This window comes from Ruditapes philippinarum, unplaced genomic scaffold (genome assembly GCF_026571515.1).
Source record: "Ruditapes philippinarum isolate M1 unplaced genomic scaffold, ASM2657151v2 ctg76_1_1_1_1, whole genome shotgun sequence".
In the NCBI taxonomy this organism is placed as follows: Eukaryota; Metazoa; Mollusca; class Bivalvia; order Venerida; family Veneridae; genus Ruditapes; species Ruditapes philippinarum.
The window spans coordinates 390,549-413,414 of record NW_026858000.1 but is presented as its reverse complement, the minus strand read 5'-3'; the positions used below and the strand labels follow the sequence as shown (position 1 = coordinate 413,414).

Here is a 22,866-nt window from a genome sequence, read left to right as displayed (position 1 = left end):
TAATAGATTTCAGTCATGCTTGACAAATTTACACTCACTATTACATGAGTAGAAATCAAATTTCAATAAAAATTTTGAAATGTACATGTTTTCAAGCTATCAAATTGCTTTCTACATGATGATTGCCAAACCACTTTTAAATAAGTGAAGCATGAAAAAATGCATTTACTTTGAAATAAACAGTTTCCAAAAGGTACCATTTAATTAATATAACTGATAAAAAAAATACCTAACTCCCCTTTTATTCATAATAGGCAGGTCAATATGATGAGATAGTCTGGCAACCCACATATCTGATATAATGAGTAGTCAAAGCATTTAGTGTTCAACAATTGATTGACCTATGAAATTTAAATATTCTGAGTGACCTCTTGTTGGCCATTTAACATTTCAGAAGTAAAGTGTGTAATTATAAACTTCAAAGAATGCACAAAATTAAAATTAATTGTATACTTACAGAAAAAGCATTATGTGAACTGTACTCCTTTCTAGGCTCAATGATAATATGCCAGAAATCATGCCTATTTAAAGGTTTGAATTTAGCTTAGACCATGATTGTCTTTTTAAGACCTTTTCAATGAAATTAACCTTAGATAATTATAATGAACACACAAATACAAAAAATTTTGTTGAACATTTAGAATATCTATCCAAAAAGAATAGAATAATGAAATTGTCACCAAACCAATTTTTCTGCCAATATTGGAAAGCAAAGGGCAATCATTCTGCAAAAAATGATAAAATCACAAAATTAATACCAGCAAAGGCACTTGATGGCAATCATTTTTTGAAATCCATTGAAACAGTGGGATGAGCTGCACTGAGGGAAGGAACTGTGTACACCCTACCACCTGACTGTCTGCCAACATGCACCAATTTCATACCAGAGGTTTGCAAAACCTGGTAGAAAATGTGCTTGCATGATAATTTTGAACTGGCAACTTCATGTAAACAAGACTGCTGCATCTGTTAAGTCATTAAGACTTGTTTGAATTAGACCATAAGGACTTGTCTGAATTAGGCCATCAGTCTAGTTTGAATTAGGCCATCAGACTAGTTTTTTTAAATAGGCCATCAGACTTGTTTGAATTAGACCATCAGACTAGTTTGAATAAAGCCAAAAGACTTGTTTGAATTAAGTCATCAGGAATTATCTGAATTAGGCCATCAGACTGGTTTGAGATAGGCCATAAGACTAGTCTGAATTAAGCCATCAGGACTTGTTTGAATTAGGCCACTGGGACTTGTTTGAGGTAGGCCATCAGAACTTGTTTGAATTAGGCCATCAAGACATGTTTGAATTAGGCCATCAGACTTGTTTGAATTAGGCCATCAGGCTTGTTTGAATAAGCTATCAGGACTTGTTTGAATTTGGCCATAAAACTTGTTTGAATTAGGCTTCACACTTGTTTAAATTATAAGCACTGAAAACCATACTAGCATTAAAAACAAGTTTTTTATCACATTTATTCAAGAAAAAGTACAACAAGAGCCATGTCAACATGGCCATCCCCCGCCGAATGTGTTTGCTCATTGGAAGAATGTATATGTAGTAGAGCAGAATAATTCCATTTTAAGAGGTCTTTTGGTAATGAAAACTGATGGCTATAGTGATTACAGATTTGAAACCTATGTGAATACTGATGGCTGAAAATAACAAAGGGCAATAACTGAAAATTAATGCAGGGTAGGTTATCATTCTTGTGTGCTACATCCCTCCTCAGTAAAGTCTATCCACCTATGAAGTTTCAAGTTGATACCTCAAATACTTTTTGAGAAAAAAATTGAATTGAAAAATTAAGTATGAAAAATAACAAAGGGCAATAACTCAAAAATTATAAAAGGTAGAGTTATCATTCTTGTGCACTGCACACCTCCTGAGTGAGATCTATGCACCTATGAAGTTTCATAATGATATCTCAAAGGCCTTTTGAGTTATGCTCTGGACAAAAATTAATTTTGAAAAATAAAAAAAGGGCAATAACTAAACAATTATGCAGGGTAGAGTTATCGTTCCTGTGCACTGCACTCTTCTTCAATGAGATTCATCCACCTATGAAGTTCCAAGTTGATACCTCAAATACTTTTTGAGATAAGCTCCGGACAAAATAGTATGAAAAAGAACAAAGGGCAATAACTCAAAAATTGTACAGGGAAGAGTTATCATTCTTGTGCACAGCATTCCTCCTCAATAAAATCTATCCACCTATGACATTTCATGTTGACATCTCAAACACTTTTGAGTTTTGCTCCACTCAGGTGAAAAATTAAGTATGAAAAATAACAAAGGGCAATAACTCAAAAATTATGAAAGGTAGGGTTATCATTCTTGTGCACTGCACATCTCCTGAGTGAGATCTATGCACCTATGAAGTTTCATTTTGATATCTCAAAGGCTTTTTGAGTTATGCTCTGGACAAAAATCAACTTTGAAAAATAACAAAGGGTAATAACTCAAAAATAATGCAGGGTAGAGTTATCATTCTTGTGCAATGCACTCCTCCACAATGAGATCCATCCATCTATGAAGTTTCAAGTTGATACCTCAAATACTTTTTGAGATAAGCTCTGGACAAAATAGCATGAAAAAGAACAAAGGGCAATAACTCAAAAATTGTATAGGGAAGAGTTATCATTCTTGCGCACAACATTCCTCCTTAATAAGATCTATCCAACTATGACATTTCATGTTGATATCTCAAAAACTTTTTGAGTTTTGCTCCACTCAGGTGAAAAATTAAGTATGAAAAAGAACAAAGGGCAATAACTCAAAAATTGTACAGGGAAGAGTTATCATTCTTGTGCACAGCATTCCTACTCAATAAAATCTATCCACCTATGACATTTCATGTTGACATCTCAAACACTTTTGAGTTTTGCTCCACTCAGGTGAAAAATTAAGTATGAAAAATAACAAAGGGCAATAACTCAAAAATTATGAAAGGTAGGGTTATCATTCTTGTGCACTGTACACCTCCTGAGTGAGATCTATGCACCTATGAAGTTTCATTTTGATATCTCAAAGGCTTTTTGAGTTATGCTCTGGACAAAAATCAATTTAGAAAAATAACAAAGGGCAATAACTCAAAAATTATGCAGGGTAGAGTTATCATTCTTGTGCACTGCTCCTCTATCCACCTATTTAGTTTCAAGTTGATAACTCAAATACTTTTAGAGATATGCTCCGGACAAAAATGTCGGACGGAAGGAGGGAAGGTCAGACGGAGACTATTTCTATATCCCGTGCCGCCTTTTCGGGGGGGGGGGGTACCTTAAGATTTATGAGTCTGAGGCCAATATTGCATACAATATTGCATACAACAGATCTTGGTTATAAATTTATTGACAGCTTATACTGACATGAAGACATTACTGCCCTGACCAGATGTTTGTTCTCACAATGTCATATATATTATTATACCCACACACCTACATCTATCTTTAACACATGTATGTTAAATGTCAATGTACCCATATACTATTTTGTCAGACTTCCATAAAAGGCAAGATTTCCTAGGGAGAGCACTATAATTGAGAAATACAATAAATAATATTTTCCTGGCAAATGGAAATTACTGACACTGATAATAGGCAATGTGACCTTTAAATAAAATTATCTTAATTTTCATCTGTCTGTACATGTATATTATAAATCTCCTATCAATATCATTAATAGTTAAAAGTTCATATTAACAAGATAGGTAAGTATTGGTTTTCTGTTTTATATAATTATTTAAAATGTCACAAAGGTCAGTGATATAAATATCTCTAATCAATGCTAGCCTTTATGATTAATATCATGAACATTATGTTTAAAAGTACATGCTGATTAGCGTTTTTGATTTTCAAAAAAATTTATGCCTTTAGTGCTTTTATCAAAAAACCTTTTGGGGAAAAAAAGGGAAAAAATGAAGGGGAAAAAGAAAAAAATCAAAAATTTGTTTTTTATTCATTGGGTTAAGCTGGGGACTAACTGCAGCGCACCAAAGAAAAATCTAGTAATTAAAAAAACTTTTTCAAAGAAAAGACATCAAAGAAAACCTAAATTTTGTGATGTTGCTTGCTTTTCATGTAATATTACCATCACATACATGTCAATATATTTACAACACCTGTCTAGTTCAACAGGTGGAGCATTGGAGTGTGAATTGGGCAACCCACGTTTGATTCCCCGATGTAGCAGGTCACTTTTGTTGTGTTTTTTTATGAAATCTTTTCTACAGTCATTCCCATTGTATACATTGTATGTCTGCTCTGGCAAGTATGGAAGTATAAGCAGGTCCTTGCAAAATTGAATATACATTTATCATACGCAAAAATATGACCAGGCAAATATATGACCATATGTACATAGGTATATCTGGAATTAATTTTCCGTTAAAAGAAGGTTAAATGTCTTATTTTTGGTCTCTAAATATTGAACTAGAATGGATCACACATAGCTCTTCTGATTCTGATGAGATACTAGCAAAATCTATTCAAGCCAAAGACAAGTACCAAATCAAGAATTGCTCTTACTATAACCACATTATATTACACAAATCTAACATAAAAATGTCCTAACAGGTGGTTTTGACTTTTTCTGCTTTAAGCAAAAAAAAAAAACTAACAGAATCTTATATCATTTCATTAAGATGAATACATTAATCTTGTCTCTGGAAATGTTTCAAAGCTTTTGCCTCAGGCTTTCCGTTTTGACATTTCTCGACTTGTTTAATATAAGTCTATAATAATGAACTGACAACAAATGTACAGTTCTATATAAAGCTTTCAACCAAGAACCAATCTCTTTAAATGAAAACAATTTTCTCGGTCAAATATCTGTACTCCTGCGGTAACATCTTGTCCAGTCCACACAAATCACAAATTCTCTTATTATGCGACATACAAATCAAGTTGTTGACAAAATAGGAAATTACTTTACTGACGTCAATGTTAAACACAAAATCAATACAAGTACCTCTCATAATAGAGGACAGTATATCCAGCAGTCACAGAACCAAAAGATTAAAATTACACAAAAACAAATATATTTTTATGATGTAAAATTGTTCATACATTTACTGAAGTTTATGACCATAATAATAAATAGTAAATTTGTATTTACCTAATTTGATAACATGTAAATGTATTGCTACAGTCAGTAAAAATATGTCACTTGCCCAAGTCTTAGCCTGTTCATCTACCCATGTGACCCATACAGAACAAGATCAGCCAACACATCTATGCCATCTAATCATGGTCGGCACTATTTGCTATTCAGTCAGTATATATTTTGAAAAATTACCTAAATATTTTAAATTGTTTTTGTCTAAAACTGATAATTGGTTTTGTCTGGATTGAAAGATGGAAAAGTCCATTTAAGATATAATACCACGGTAAAGGTTAAAGTGAATACAGAAAAGAATTGAAATCAACCGTTGATTTAGAAAAAAAAAATTGATACCATTATCAGTACCATCAAAGTAAACTTTTTTTTCATATAATTTGTTTTATGACATACTCATACAACTTGACCAATTAATGTAAATAAAACCATTGATCAGATACAGCATTCAAAAACAAAACAGCATGGAAGATAAAGGCAAATATTTATTCTCTATCTGTATAAATATTGATCAAATATCAAAGTAATTTTCTGGTACTTATTCCTCCCTATTTCTCTAACAAACACCCAAATCCATGTCGATAATTTTCGCTGCTATAATTATACCCGATCAATGGCCTGCTTCATACTTGGCCCTCCCTTGTCTCTTATAAAATCCATTCTCCCAGCTTCCCTTGCTGGTAAAGTAAATACTGGTTCAGTATGATAATGAGTCTATTATGTCATTTTACCAATAAACCACATTCATACTAAGCAGTTAATTAAGAGAAGATCAATTTGATCAATTTTTCTCCATGGTTCCCTTTACAATTATGATCAATACCTCTGATGTCATGAATGTGTTTTATTACCTAGCCAGCTGTTTCATTCTAAGGTCAAATGCTGTCATCTTGAACCATTATAAGTTCTTGATAAGCATATGTTAAGCAAAATGAATGTTCTGTAAACAATGACATTATAAATTAACTCAATACAGAATCACATCATCATGACTTGAATAAAAATCCTAAAAAAAATTCATCCTAAGAAAACATGTGGCATCACATCAGCCAAGGATTTAAATAAAATTCTAAAATACATGTGGTATCACATCAGCCATGGCTTTAAATATTAATCCTTAAAAACATGTGACATCACATCAGCCATTGCTTTTAATAAAAATCCTAAAATACATGTGGCATTACATCAGCCATGGCTTTAAATATAAATCCTAAAATACATGTGGCATTACATCAGCCATGGCTTTAAATATAAATCCTAAAATACATGTGGCATCACATCAGCCAAGGATTTAAATATTAATCCTTAAAAACATGTGACATCACATCAGCCATGGCTTTAAATATTAATCCTAATAAAACATGTGGCATCACATCAGCCAAGGATTTAAATATTAATCCTTAAAAACATGTGACATCACATCAGCCATTGCTTTTAATAAAAATCCTAAAATACATGTGGTATCACATCAGCCATGGCTTTAAATATTAATCCTTAAATACATGTGGCATTACATCAGCCATGGCTTTTAATAAAAATCCTAAGAAAACATGTGGCATCACATCAGCCAAGGATTTAAATATTAATCCTTAAAAACATGTGACATCACATCAGCCATGGCTTTAAATATTAATCCTAATAAAACATGTGGCATCACATCAGCCATGATTTTAAATACAAATCCTTAAATACAGAATCACACCAGTCACAACTTTAACAAATTCTCAATCAGACATGGTATCACATCAGTCATAACTCTCAATACCTCCCTTTGATTATATAAACTTATGCATCATTTTAAGTAAAACCCATAAAGATCATGACAATTAAAGTCAGGATTTTTTGTTCTAAATTTTAGAATCATACTATCCTAAAATGTTTAAAAAAAAAAAAATTAAAACAAAATCAATACCAGAATTACAGGTCTTAAGCTTCAAGTGAATTTCTTCGACAGTCTTGCATGCAAAAAACTTTAACCAGCAAATTTCACAGAGGGCTTTAGTTTAGTCAAAACCCATGCTGAAGTTAAGAACCGCCGACAGGGACAAACACTATGATCCCAAATACATGAGTGGTTAACTGCATGAAGTGTTATGCTAACACAACCATGGACAACACTAACACACAGGTGAGTATTTTAACCCCTATTCCTGCATTAAAACTGCCCAAGTAGGTATAACAGAGAAGAAAAACATGTACTGATGGAAAAAAAATCATGGGAGCATGTATGTTTGTTGCACGTTTTTTAATGTTTTTCACTGGGAGCCATGTAAAAACAACTTACTACTGTGACAGCCTAAGCTTCATTATGAAAACTTGGCTGTTATAGCATTAGCAGGTGAAAAGCATAGGACAAATCTAATTTCTTTGTACATAAAAAACAAATGATTTAATGATAAAGGAAATACCAAATTAGACATATACCATTATGCAAGAACTGCACTAATGCACTTTTTTGTGAATTAACATGAGCAGAAGCCCTTGGACATTTGAAATCTCTTGCTCTGTTGGCTTGAACTTAAAATGTGTCATTATGCCTCTGCAAACATTAGTGTACCAAAAAAGGTGCATGACCTCTCCCTCTATCATTCTAGGAATAGTCAAGCTAATTATCAACCTAGTGATCAATCAGAATAATAGATAATTTTTCAATTTTCAGCTCTAGTGGTCTGTAAAAGGAACCAAACAGAGTAAATATAAAATGTCCTACAACAGGCATTCTTAACTTTAATAATTTTTATACATATTTCTCGATAACAGATATTAACCCCTCTATTTTTACTTATTAATTGTCTTTACAAGTTCTCAAAGAAAACTATGAATCACTGCCATTGTTGACAATTATTTATCATAGGTGCAATATAAAATATTCATTTACATGATTGTTTTCATTGCACTTCATATTTTCTTATGCAGTCATGTGTGTTAGCATCAGATTTGTGTTCCAGATGTTTCTGGTTCCATCCTCAGGTGAGGAGAAATTTCTAAATGACTACTGATCTCAGACATTGGACATCGAGTGTGATGATCATCACTCATTCAGAAATTATAAAAAAAGATATGTTTATGCCAAAACCCTTGAAATACTATGAGTGATAAAGACATACAAATGAATTAGTCAACATAGGGCCCCTGTGTCCGCCACATTTCAGGGCAATTTATAGGATAGAGGGTTTTTACATTTTTTCTGTGTCCACCCTGCTCAGTCAATAGAGTAATTTAATTTTGGATGCCAAGTTGGTAAGGAACATGTCCAACTCAGTGTGGCAGTGTTGGGGGAGGGGAGATTGGAGAGTTTTACAATTGACATTGATTATTATGCACATCCATGCAGTCTAACCAGTCTCTATACTGTTGGTTACTTAATTCTTATACTTTGATAAAAAAGTCCCTAAAATATAAACTCTTACCTATATTTAAAGCAGGGTTACGTGCAGATCTCAAAGTCCATAAGGTAAGGAGTTCAATTTCAAACTACAGACTTAACAATTACTATGATCTCACAGACTGTATTTAAATTAAACAGTCACAGATTGTTATCAAACTTGGCAGTAAAATCAACTCTCAGCACAAACTATCTTTGAACAAATATATTCAATATCAATTTTCTAGGAATTCAAAAAAGTTTTCCTGTAAGGGAGAAATTAAGTAAAAGAAAACAACTAGCTAATCATAAAAGACTCAAGCGATTTTCCTGTCTTTAGCTGATCGATGAAGAAAAACATGTAATGGAATAAATAACTAGAAATTCACGAAATAAATAATAAAATCTTGCAACAAATGAAATATAATTTGCATAATTAGACTTTCATTTCCCCCGCTAGACAGACAAGAACAGAATCAATCTTCTTACACAATCTTCACAATGGATGAGTGCAGAAATAAGATGCAATTTCAGAAAATGATTCTTAACTACGTAATTTTTTCTGAATATTAAGACAAAAGTTTTGAATGTGCGCACTGGTGCTTTAAAATATCTTCTTAGCATAGGACTCTGAATTTTCTAGTCTTTGCACAATTGCTGTAAATTGGATCAGTCTAATTTCCAATTTGGAATTGTTCTTGTTAATTAATTAATTCGCTTAATTTTGATATCCAATCGCTTAAATTAAAAAGAATGGTCAGGCTGGCATATATCTATATAATTGGTTGCATGGGCAAATATTTCAATTATCGCAGCTAGTTTTTAAAGGGTTCCCACAGTGGAACACTTAAGAGCAAGTTTAGTCTTATATGACCATAAGTTAAACATCACATTTATGTTAACTTTATGATGAAAGTCAGGTTACTGCGAGTATTTTATTTTTAAAATCTTTATTCAATCTATTCAATATATTCAATTAATTCTTTGTAAATGCACAATAAAACAGGTTGGAAGTTGGGCTGTAAATGAATTTGAAACATGATACAGTAAGACATTTCAATGCTATCTTAAACAGCAATAAAGATGATAGACCCTCAGTATTTGAAATGCTAGAATATTAAAAATATTGTAACATATTTCACTAGAAACATTGTTGCAACATTTAAATATTAATGTACATAATCTTTGAAAGCTGTGTTATTTACCTTTTAAAATTTCCACATCATATCCTCCATGTAAAACCTTCACTTTACCCTAGATATTACACTTCAAATTATAGCCGCTATTCAATTCTATACAATAGATATCAAATTTTATTTCTGTACGTAAGTTAAGTAAAGTTAAACATCGTGTGACGTATTTAGTACTGAATCACGATCATAACTAGCTCGAACAAAAGAAAGTAGATAGAACTACTTTCAAGTCGACAAAATAGGATTAAAATAACTCCCCCAACTTTTTGTGTATCCGTGTTTCTAAATAAACATATATGTCATATTTTCATAGGTAGTCAAGCTTAAAATTGAGATAAAAATAGGTTTGTTACAAATATACCTGAAGGCGCTTCATTTGTTATAAATCAACATGATAATAATCATTACGCTTATTTTCTACTGAATTTGTTACATAAACTTGCAATTCTGAAACAGATTATAATCCAGCAGTTTAAATCTTCTTTTTCTGCCTTTTCCCATTTGACAAAACTGTTGAAAAACCCCAATTTAATCTTGAAAATTCCTAAAAATTGTGAACATTTCTCCTACCCAGCTCAAGTTTTTAGACATCTAATTGGTTATGTTTTTTAATAGAAAACAATTCTTTAATCACAGTTATAAAGTGTATTAATCAAAGTTTGTATTCAAGTTATCAAATCAAAATAATGTAAATTAAAAGCCCATTAATATGCCCCAAAAAGGTGTTTCTCAAAAGCTTTTTATTTTTGGTATCCACAATAAATTCTCATTGGCTAATTACTTGAACTATCTTTTGCTTCTGTTGCTTTTTTTGCAGGTGGTACAATTATAGTATTTAAGTATTTTGTATGGAAGTCAAAATACCACTTTGTTTACATTTTGCTACATTTATGACAAAATATTTCGCATTTTGTGCTACTTTCTTCATAAGATAAATGTCTAAAATGCTCTAAAACTATTATTTCAACATTAGAAACTTATGTTTCCTCTTTCTAAAGAAGGAAAATATAATTCATTTCTGAGGCATAATGTCTTTTATCTGTTCTGAATATTTGATCATGTTATCTTAATTAAAATCATACCTTAATACCTAACCTAGTAAATTTCCAGTTAGCGGTTTGACAAAGTGTGCATACTCAATTGCTTAAACTTCTGAAAATAGTAGTTGAATATTCTATTTGGGAGTTTTTTTATTGTTTTCTGAATTATATATAATTCATGTACATTAAATAACTGGGACAGTCTGACCTGAAAGGACTGTTAGAGAGTCTGACATAACTCTGAACCACTGGCCTGCATGCTCTACTTTACTGTTCTGCAGACATTTAATATGGATGAACAGTTCCAAAATTACACCAGGGATAGTCCATTATACAAATATAGCATAGTATTAGTACAAATTCACCCAAAGAGAATAAAATATAAATCAATCCTTGGTGCTAAGTTTCCCAGTACTAGTGAAGCTATCATAAATATGTCTTCCAGGCTAGAAGCTTTTCCTTACTTCACACAACCTATAGATCTCTACAAGTGTATCATGTTTTATAGCACCATATTCCAGTAGTTCAGATATAAAACAGAAATCAATAAAAGACAGTTACTGAAGCATCATTGATCAGCGCAGTAGGCAAATAACTTGCCATTGTGGCTCACAGAGAAACAACAAATATTCCATGTAGGGTATTCCATTTTCTCTCTGTAAGCATCAAAGTATTCCCAACAGAATGAATACACTGTTACTGCAGATATCTCTAAACATAAAATCAAAACATTCTGCACATAAGAAACAAATGGTAACTGCAGATATCTGTAAACATTAAACCTAAACATTCTGCACATAAGAAACAACTAGTAACTGCAGATATCTTTAAACATAAAACCAAAACATTCTGCACATAAGAAACAACTAGTAACTGCAGATATCTGTAAACATTAAACCAATACATTCTGCACATAAGAAACAACTAGTAACTGCAGATATCTGTAAACATTAAACCAAAACATTCTGCACATAAGAAACAAATAGTAACTGCAGATATCTGTAAACATTAAACCAAAACATTCTGCACATAAGAAACAACTAGTAACTGCAGATATCTGTAAACATAAAACCAAAACATTCTGCACATAAGAAACAACTAGTAACTGCAGATATCTGTAAACATAAAACCAAAACATTCTGCACATAAGAAACAACTAGTAACTGCAGATATCTGTAAACATTAAACCAAAACATTCTGCACATAAGAAACAAATAGTAACTGCAGATATCTGTAAACATTAAACCAAAACATTCTGCACATAAGAAACAACTAGTAACTGCAGATATCTTTAAACATAAAACCAAAACATTCTGCACATAAGAAACAACTAGTAACTGCAGATATCTGTAAACATTAACCCATTACTTCATGAGCATTTTGTGAAAAATGGCTGTTTTCATTGAAAAGTCTCCCGTTACAAGTTCAAATTGCTATAATACTATAAAAACTGCTTCAACACTAATCAAACTTGGCACAAATGTTGACTGGACCATTGCCCTTGCAACAACATGCTAAGGCTTAAATTTTCTGTTACCATGGCAACGAGGGGACATCTCAAAATTGCCAAAAATCACTATTTTGCGTTGATTTTTTCCATCAAAATTGATTTCAAAGTGCTGCAACTTCTCAATGGATTGAGATAGAGTCAAATGCTTTTCAGCGTTGGCTACACGTTACCTTATGATCAATCTGGGGTCATTTACAGCCTCTCCCAAGTCCAAACTTTTCTTGGCGATGAGGGGGACTCCGCCCCCCTTCAAACCCCCCCAATGTGCCCCCTTCTGGCAACCCCCTGATGTATCTTTTGGTTGGGGGGCCGCGCCGAAAAAGAGGTCACTTTTTTTAACAACATTTCTCAAACAAAAACAAGTGTTTGGGGCCTAAATAAGGCATTTTTTCATCATTTGAAACAACATAAAGGGTGGGGGGGGTTGAAAAAGGCATTAAAAGGCGTGTATATGAAGTAATGGGTTAAACCAAAACATTCTGCACATAAGACACAAATAGTAACTGCAGATATCTGTAAACATGAAATCAAAACATTCTGCACGTAAGAAACGAATAGTAACTGCAGATATCTGTAAACATAAAACCAAAACATTCTGCACATAAGAAACAACTAGTAACTGCAGATATCTGTAAACATTAAACCAAAACATTCTGCACATATTAAACAAATGGTAACTGCAGATATCTCTTAACATATAATCAAAACACTGAAAGAATAAATGGCAATGACCATTAAATCCAAACATTCTGTACAGAAGGAATAAGTTGTAACTGCAGATATATCTGTACAAGTATATCAAAGTATATCATACAGAATTAAGATACAATTTTTTCATTTAAAAGCATCAATGTTTTGCCTACAGAAATTGTAATTGCTCACATGCAAATATCTTAACATAAAATGAAAACATTTCACACAGAATTTAAGGTGCAAATTCGTGCTCAAGTTATTCATACAGAAGGAACAAATTGTAGCTTCAGATATCTCAAACCAAGTATCAAAGTATTCCCTACAAATGGAACAAATAGTAACTGTATGATAAAAGTATTCAATATAAGATATTAGAAGCCTAATTGTAAGTGTAGAATTCTCGATTGAATCATTAAAATATTACTGAATGAGGAAAGAAATAACAAGAGCTGTCAGAAGGACAGCGCGCTCGACTTTTTTAGTGCTTGCCTATAAAACAAAACTTTGACAGTTAAGGGCACACAAGACTTTAACTAGGAATTTCTAAGTACAAATCAAGAAACATTTTCACAGAGTTATCTTCTCTTGCTTACAGATAGGTCTCATGATGGCACATAAGAACTCCAACTTCCAAAGTAATATCTCAAATGGTTAAGTCAACAAGTGGACAAGAATGAAAATTTTAACTGAGTTTCTAAGTCAAAAAGGGCCATAATTCAAATAAAATCCTTAACAGAATTACCTTCTCCTGCCCATGTTTTGGGACCATGATGGTAAACAAGTATTCCAACTTTCAATTTAATATCTCAACCAGTTCAGTCAAAAAGTTGACTGGTACAAAAAAGTTAACCAAGATTCTAAGTCGATAAAAGGCCTTAATTTTTAAAACAAATCCCTGACAGAGTTACCTTCTCTTGCGTACAGATGGGGGTAATGATGTGAAATAGCATTAAAAGTTTCAAAGCAATATCTCAAAGGGTTAAGGCAATAAGTGGATTTTACCCATATTCAATGTATTTTCTAAGTCAAAAAGGGGCATAATTCTGTCAAAAACCTTGACAGAGTTATGTCCTCTTGTCTGTTGATGAAGGTCGTTATGGTAAACAAGTATGGTCAGTTTCAAAGCAATACCTCCAATGGTTTTGAAATAAAGTGAGGTGGTACAAAAAACTTAACCAAGCTCAATACACTTTCTAAGTCAAAAAAGGGCCATAATTCTGTCAAAAACCTTGACAGAGTTATGTACTCCTGTCTGTAGATGGAGGTTATGATGGTGAACAAGTATGGTAAGTTTCAAAGCCATACTTGTAATACTTCTGAAATAAAGTGGGGTGGTACGAAAAACTTAACCAAGGTGTGACGCCAACGCTAACGCCGACGCCGACGCCGACGCCGGGGCGAGTAGGATAGCTCCCCTTTTCATAGAAAAGTCGAGCTAAAAATTGCAAAAAGTAAAGTAATTCAAAAGATGATAAAAGTTTTCCATATAGAAGGAATACTATATCTTGTGAAGATTTCTCTATACAAAAATCTTAGTTGAAACAAATTGTTACTGTATTTTCAAAATATTCAATATAGAATGAAGATGTTAATAGTAGTAACTGAAGATTTTTGAAGGAAACAAAGAAGAAACACATTGTTACTGCTGACATCTCTATGAAAACACGAAGGCAGTCTATATTGCAGACATCTCTATGAAAACACTAAAGCAGTCTCCTTTGCAAACTTTTCTATGATCTTTGCAGACATCTCTATGAAAACACTAATGCAGTCTACACTGCAGACATCTCTATGAAAACATTAAAGCAGACTGTACACTGCAGACATCTCTATGAAAACATTAAAGCAATCTACACTGCCGACATCCTTGTGAAAACATTAAAGCAGTCTACACTGCAGACATCTCTATGAAAACATGAAAGCAGTGTACATTGCAGACATCTCTATGAAAAAATTAAAGTAGTCTACACTGCAGACATCTCTATGAAAACATTAAAGCAGTCTACACTGCAGACATCTCTATGAAAACATGGATGCAGTCTTTATTGCAGACATCTCTATAAAAACATTAAAACACTCTCTAGATTGCAGACATCACTATGAAAACATTAAAGCAATCTACACTGCAGACATCTCTATGAAAACATTTATTGGAGACATCTCTATGAAAACATTTATTGGAGACATCTCTATGAAAACATTTAAGCAGTTTTCACTGCAGACATCTCTATGAAAACATTAAAGCAATCTACACTGCAGACATTTCTATGAAAACATTAAAGCAGTGTACATTGCAGACATCTCTATGAAAACATTTAAGCAGTCTTCACTGCAGACATCTCTATGAAAACATTTAAGCAGTTTTCACTGCAGACATCTCTATGAAAACATTAAAGCAGTTTTCACTGCAGACATCTCTATGAAAACATTTAAGCAGTTTTCACTGCAGACATTTCTATGAAAACATGAAGGCAGGCAGACATCTTTATAAAAACACTGTCGAATTCTAAACAGAAGGGAAAGGTAATTATCTGTAGAGGTATACAGATGCAAATGTAAAATATTCCATTAACTGAAAAAATTTAAATTTTCCTGGATTCTACAACTTTTTTATGTCTATTTTGTTTTGTAACAGCAAAGAAAAGATTGTTAAATAAATTGTGAATTCACAAAGTAATGTCAAATCTTTTAGAGTAACATTTATATACATGTATAATATCTCACAAATGTCATTTTAATGTAGACTCATATTAAAAAAGTGTTGAAAAGCATTATGAACGAGCCTGTGGCAAGCCTTTATTACGTTTCAGGGATGAGTTTAATGTAAGCTTCTTTATGAAATTACGACAAATGTGAGGTTTTTTTTTTCATCAAACATTGAATTTTATATAGCAAGAAAACAGGGAAGCTTACCATCTTGTGACATATGCCATTTTCAAAATGATTGCAACAACTGATTTTAGACTGAATTTATTTTTGTTCAAATGTGTAGGAAGCTTACATTTATAAACATATTCTAGCAAATAAAACATCTGCTTAGGGTTTGAACTCATGTGGTCAGAAATCATGAGATTACTAATCAGACCTGTTAAACAAACAGCCCTAACTCACTGCCAGCTAACAAATATACCGTAATTAAAAGAAATACTTCGAATGAGATTGTATTATTTACTTTAACCAGTCCTTGCAGCATGATCAAACCTCTGTAAATTTTAGTATTTTGATTTTTTTTTTTTGAAATCCTTAAAATTAATGATTATAATTATGAACACATTCAAATTCAAAAAGAAACAAATATGTTGCAACAATTCAGCAGGGTAACTTACCAAATAACAAAAATGTACATGTACTGTTGTTTATTGATATCAATTTAGAGATTTGACCAGGTATATGTGAAATATTCATATTTTTATTAACCTGCCTCTAATCAAGGTAACCAAGAACAAAATTTAAGCAAAAACCTATAAGCCCTGAAGATGGGTTTTGAAATCTGGGCCCTGTAGTTTATTGGAAGCTGATCTTCATAAAAGCTGCTGACAAAAAAAATATTAAAAATTATAGAAAAAGATGCCAGTGTCTTAACATAATGAAATAATCATGTGACACAGTATTGTTGTCAAGGTAACTGCATGTAGCTAATATTGCAGTTTCAATCACAGCCGATGAATATGTACTAACTAACTGTTAATATTACCCTTATAATTTGATCAATTTACCTAAATACATGTTAATATGGTGTTAAAAGTAATAATTTCATGAACTAGTTTCAGATTTTGGACTTATATTAAACAAACCGGTTCTACTGCACATAAAGCTGCACATTAACAACATATTATTTAGGGTCAGTGCACACTAGAGGCACCAAATATCTTGCCTACATCACCAGACCTGCTTGCACATTCATACAAAGTCTATAATGCAAGTGGCATAGCTTCCTGTCTATAGACTTTGTAACCCTACACTTGTTTTCAAAGAAAGTGAAAAAAATAAAACTAGTTTTTTTGACTGCCTATAATTTCTAATACATGTAATCCATTTGAACATTTATTGTACTGAATATGGCATTAACACACCTTTGACACTACAGAGCAAAAACATTTCTAGGCAATACAACCTCACCCCTCTCACCCCCACCAGGCAGAAGTTGACCTACAGATAAATATTGACAAAGCTATGCTCCTAACTACTTGCCATTGTCTTCCATCGTTTTGACATTTTCAAAATTCTGAATTCAAAGAAGTACAATTTACTCATAGCATAATTTTAATGGCTTCAGGTTCACTGATGCTAAATATTTTATTATATATCTGTATAATCATATTAAAGCATATTATATATAAATATATATATACAATACAACATCTGTTACATTTAATTTACAAAAGTTAGAAAAACACCATCTGACACGGCTATCAAAGTTGTTTTTAACATACGTGTGGCCGTGTGAACTTCTGAAATCTGATCAGGCTCTACACTGTTGGCAGCTCAGTTTTTGTATGTTGATATTGAAATCCCTTAAAACTTTGAATAGACTATTCCAAATTAAAAGCTGGGCAAATCCACTACACAAATACAGCAGGTAAAAGGTTAATAATATAAGGCTTAAAGCTGATATAAACACGAAATATTAAGTATACAACCAAGGAAAAAAAATTTATTGGTTTAACATTTTAAAAAAAAGAAATGCTCATACCAAGGGTTCACAATGCTCATAAATGCTTATTTTTGTTATATTATATATTCTGCCGTTATTTAATTTCAACTGTCAATTTCAGTTGTTACTTTATCTCAATTTAAGTCACTTTTGTACATTTAACAATGCCTTTTCTGTTATGAACAATTTTTTAATTATCACAAAGATTACCTAGCTGCTTTAAAGAAAACCAAACATTGCTTAATGTACATGTATTAAAAAGGAAGGATGATTTTAATATTAAAATCAGAAACATATAATAAAATGATATTATATGAATATAATACAAATGTAAAAAAAACCCACAAAATATTGAACTTTATTATTTGTCAGTCTTATTATTTATTTTGTACATGACTTTTTTGTATGATGTGAAAATTCAGGGTTTATTCTGGATTTACAGACATGGCTCTTACATTGGTTTGATGCATTTTTCTGATTTTCAAACATATGAAAATTTATCTAAAAAAAATGCTGAATACAATAACAGATTTATGCTTTTTTAGTGTATGTCTATTTCTTATTCCATTCTTTATATTATGATTTATTTACATTGAAACACAGTGGCTCACTATTTTTAATCCAAACAAACAAGCTCGCTGCCTACCTTCATTACTTATTATAATACACAATGAGATTAGGAAACAATTCAATATGAAACAAACAATTAAACAGTAACCTTACCTAAATTATGATAAAAAACACAGTTTGATAATCCTGAGATGTATTAATTATACAAAAATGGTAAAATAATTCCAATTCCGGCCCACAATTGGTCACATTTTGTTAGTAAAGCCTGACATTTTTTTTTCAGAATCGTAGCTTCTCTTACCAAGCAGGCAAGATAATCAATAACAACTCAAATGCATTCTGGGTAATGATTGTATTGACGTATATCTCCATACTCTCATTCTATTCTAGCGTACTTATTGGGAAAAACTGGCGACCATAATTATTTAACATAAATGTTGGTGGCTATAATGGTGGTGAAGATTATAAACTTATTATCATCGGTTATCTTGCCAGTTGCTGAAAAATGGGAGAAAAAAGCATTCAAAAACTGAAAGAATGTCCCCTCCATGATATTTTTGTGTGTGTAACTAGAAATGTGTCCATAGGACATGGATCAACTTCCATTGTTTTCTCAGTCTATGGATGAAGACCAGGACAGGGGAATGGACTAACTGATAAGGGCAATCTATATACTAATGGGCAGTGGCAAAAATAAGGAAGATGGCTGATTTAAATATATCATTATTATCTCCTTGAATGATCAATTACCATATGTATGCATCACAAGGTCAATGAAGGATGCATTTTTTTAAAACTTTTTTGCAACAACCAATTCCTTTAAACTTGGGAAATTTTAGTGTGGTACACATATAAGTAAATTGGTAAAATTAAAATAAACCTTTTTAAACAGGAATTATTTCAGATGATTTTAGTAAATACACAATGAACAATGTCTTTTCATTAAATCAGCTAAATTTATCCAAAAGTTTTACCTTCTTTGGGGGAAAATCTCCACAATATTGGGGAATTTCAAATATTTATTAAGGAATTTTCAACAGTTTTGTCACTTTGGAAGAGACCTACATTGGGCAACTACTTTAAGCAAAAGAATCACTGGAATGAGGCCAATTTCAGTAAAGTCAAAGTTTAATAGTCATTAACCATCTTAATGAGAGTATGATTGCTTAGTTTGCAACTTCCCCACAACAAGCAAATATTCTATGATGTCTGGCAGGAATGCCTGAGTCAGCTGTAACCCTAGCCAACAAATTCCGAGGCAGAGTAGGGTAAAGCTTGGGAAATGCTCGGTGTTTTAACCTTAATTTGGTCTCCAAACTGCCAGATCAATACTGTACTTTTGTTCTGGCACCAAAATTGATGGGCATATGACCAACTTGCAGTGCTTGGGTGTTAAGCAGAGACATAACCATCAGACTGTCCCTGAAAAGGCTTCAAAGACTCTAGGGTGGAGTTAAATGGATTACAAAAGACTAGAGCACACTGCACAAGAAACAACAGATGCAATTACATCAAAACCTGCTAATAAATATTTGAGTTTTTTTCCCCGGAAAGCCAACTTTCATGCCCCTTGATGGTTAAGGACTTGGTTGAGTAAAAATTCCCAGAAAAATTAAAGAAGAAAAGAATAACCATAAAATAAAAATATATATTAAAATAAGCTGATAAGTTTTTAAGCTGAAGCCCTGTAAAGAGTTCTCCATATTCATAGAAAAAAAAGAGAATCTTTACAACCATGGTTTATAGAATGAATCAAATTTGTCAGCAAAGACCTAAAAGAGGCATGGAACTAAATATATGTATGTATATCTTTGAAATAGGCATGGAACTAAATAAATGTACGTATATCTTTGAAAGAGGCATGGAACTAAATATATATACGTATATCTTTGAAAGAGGCATGGAACTAAATATATGTACGTATATCTTTGAAAGAGGCATGGAACTAAATATATGTACGTATATCTTTGAAAGAGGCATGGAACTAAATATATGTATGTATATCTTTGAAAGAGGCATGGAACTAAATATATGTATGTATATCTTTGAAAGAGGCATGGAACTAAATATATGTATGTATATCTTTGGAAGAGGCATGGAACTAAATATATGTATGTATATCTTTGAAAGAGGCATGGAACTAAATATATGTATGTATATCTTTGAAAGAGGCATGGAACTAAATATATGTATGTATATCTTTGAAAGAGGCATGGAACTAAATATATGTATGTATATCTTTGAAAGAGGCATGGAACTAAATATATGTATGTATATCTTTGAAAGAGGCATGGAACTAAATCTATGTATGTATATCTTTGAAATAGGCATGGAACTAAATATATGTATGTATATCTTTGAAATAGACATGGAACTAAATATATGTATGTATATCTTTGAAAGAGGCATGGAACTAAATATATGTATGTATGAGGCATGGAACTAAATATATGTATGTATATCTTTGAAAGAGGCATGGTACTAAATATATGTATGTATATCTTTGAAAGAGGCATGGAACTAAATATATGTATGTATATCTTTGAAATAGGCATGGAACTAAATATATGTATGTATATCTTTGAAATAGGCATGGAACTAAATATATGTATGTATATCTTTGAAAGAGGCATGGAACTAAATATATGTATGTATATCTTTGAAAGAGGCATCAAAAGTGTTTCCCTGTAAAAATATAAAAATTCAAATCTTCAGAAAAAAACAAGAAGATAGTTTTATTAATTCATTGCTGGAAAGTGGGTTAAATATAGGAATGGCCTTCTATTCATCAGTCTGCTAGACAGTGTGATCACAATTATGAGATGATGTGCAACAACCAGGTAGCTATCAGCAAGGTCAAATATAACAAGAGCTGTCAGTAGGACAGCATGCTCCACTATTCTAAGTGCTTGATAGTAAAAGAGCCTTCATAATGTTAAATTTTTTAAGTTCACTAAAGGGCCAATTTTTTTTTATAAATTCATGTTATAGGCCAATTATACAGTATTGGCTTGACTATTTGGAAGGTAATGTCACAAGGGTGTTTTATTGAGTATAATAATACTAATAACCTATGAATACATAAATTTGACAGAAAAGGTGCAAAGGCTTGTTATTAAGATGTTTTATCAAGTAAATCACTGCTTTATTATTATGAATGCATAAAATTGTCCCAAAAAGGCACAAACCCTTCAGTAGTTATTGAGATAACAGCTTACAAGCAAAACTTTACCATGAATTTCTAAGTTGAAAAAGGGGAGAAAAATCAGCCTAAATGCAAGATAGAATTATGGATCTTTGTCAGTGACCTACAATTATGACCCTAAATGCATATGTGAAGTTTTAAATAAATATCTTTAATAGTTATTGAGATATGTAAAACTTGCATGTAAACATTAACCAAGAGACTAAGTAGAAAAGGGAATATGAATCAGCCTTAATGCAAGATAGAGTTATGGAACTTGGTCAGTGACATACAATTATGACCCTCCAATTATGACCCTAAGTGCATGTGTAAAGTTTCAAGTAAATATCTTTGAAGACCTTTAACCTTTAACCAAAATTTCTAACTTTCAAAGGGGCAAATAATTCTGCAAATTTTGCAGACAGAGTTATGCAATTTTGCAAACTGATGTACATTGTTACTATAAAAAAGTATTTTAAATTTCAATTGAATATCTCAAGCAATAATTGAGATATTTGACTTTATAAAAAAACTTTAACCAAAATTTCTAAGTTCCAAAGGGGCATAATTCTGTCAATATTGTAGGCAGAGTTATCCAACTTGTCAATCTGATGTACCTTGTTACTATAAATAAGTATTGTAAGTTTCAATTGAATATCTCAAGCAATAATTGAGATATTTGACTTTACAAAAAACTTTAACCAAAATTTCTAAGTTAAAAAGGGGCATAATTCTGTCAATATTGTAGGCAGAGTTATCCAACTTGTCAATCTGATGTACCTTGTTACTAAAAATAAAGTATTGTAAGTTTCAATTGAATATCTCAAGCAATAATTGAGATATTTGACTTCATAAAAAAACTTTAACCAAAATTTCTAAGTTAAAAAGGGGCATAATTCTGTCAATATTGTAGGCAGAGTTATCCAACTTGTCAATCTGATGTACCTTGTTACTATAAATAAGTATTGTAAGTTTCAATTGAATATCTCAAGCAATAATTGAGATATTTGACTTTACAAAAAACTTGTACCAAAATTTCTAAGTTAAAAAGGGGCATAATTCTGTCAATATTGTAGGCAGAGTTATCCAACTTGTCAATCTGATGTATCTTGTTACTAGAAATAAGTATTGTAAGTTTCAATTGAATATCTTAAGTAATAATTGAGATATTTGACTTTACAAAAAACTTTAACCAACGCAGACGCCGACGCGGACGCTGACGCCGACGCCGGGGCGACTACAATAGCTCTCATATTCTTCGAATAGTCGAGCTAAAAAAGGTCCACACTCTATAACTCTTAAACTGCTGAAAAGTTTTTTTAAAATAACTTGGCACAAATGATCACCGTTATGACACTGTGCAGAGCACAACAACCAGGTCAAAAAAAAAACCAACCATTTTAAAGCCATTCTATAGCTTTTGGAAGATGATGATAATTTAAATTACTTGACACAAATGATGGTGATCAGGTCACCATCAAGATATGATGTGTAGAAGGCAACATCTAGACTGCTAACCCCAAGGTCAAGGCTACACATACAAGTCAAATG

The 22,866-nt window shown here is 32.0% G+C and overlaps 1 protein-coding gene across 4 annotated transcripts in view; it reads right to left on the bottom strand.

Annotated features, from left to right (window-relative positions):
- LOC132751753 (synaptotagmin-1-like) overlaps positions 1 to 22,866 on the bottom strand; it is a 57,086-nt gene that overhangs the window by 27,982 nt on the left and 6,238 nt on the right. For 2 of the 4 annotated variants that reach the window (XM_060741988.1, XM_060741987.1), the window contains exon 1: positions 18,285 to 18,450. The exons of 1 other annotated variant lie outside the window; for it this stretch is intronic. The gene's annotated coding sequence lies outside the window, so the exon portion shown is untranslated. Of the gene's footprint in view, positions 1 to 9,676; positions 9,930 to 18,284; positions 18,451 to 22,866 lie in introns of those variants that run through there. One more of the 4 variants, XM_060741989.1, reaches the window with a different exon arrangement.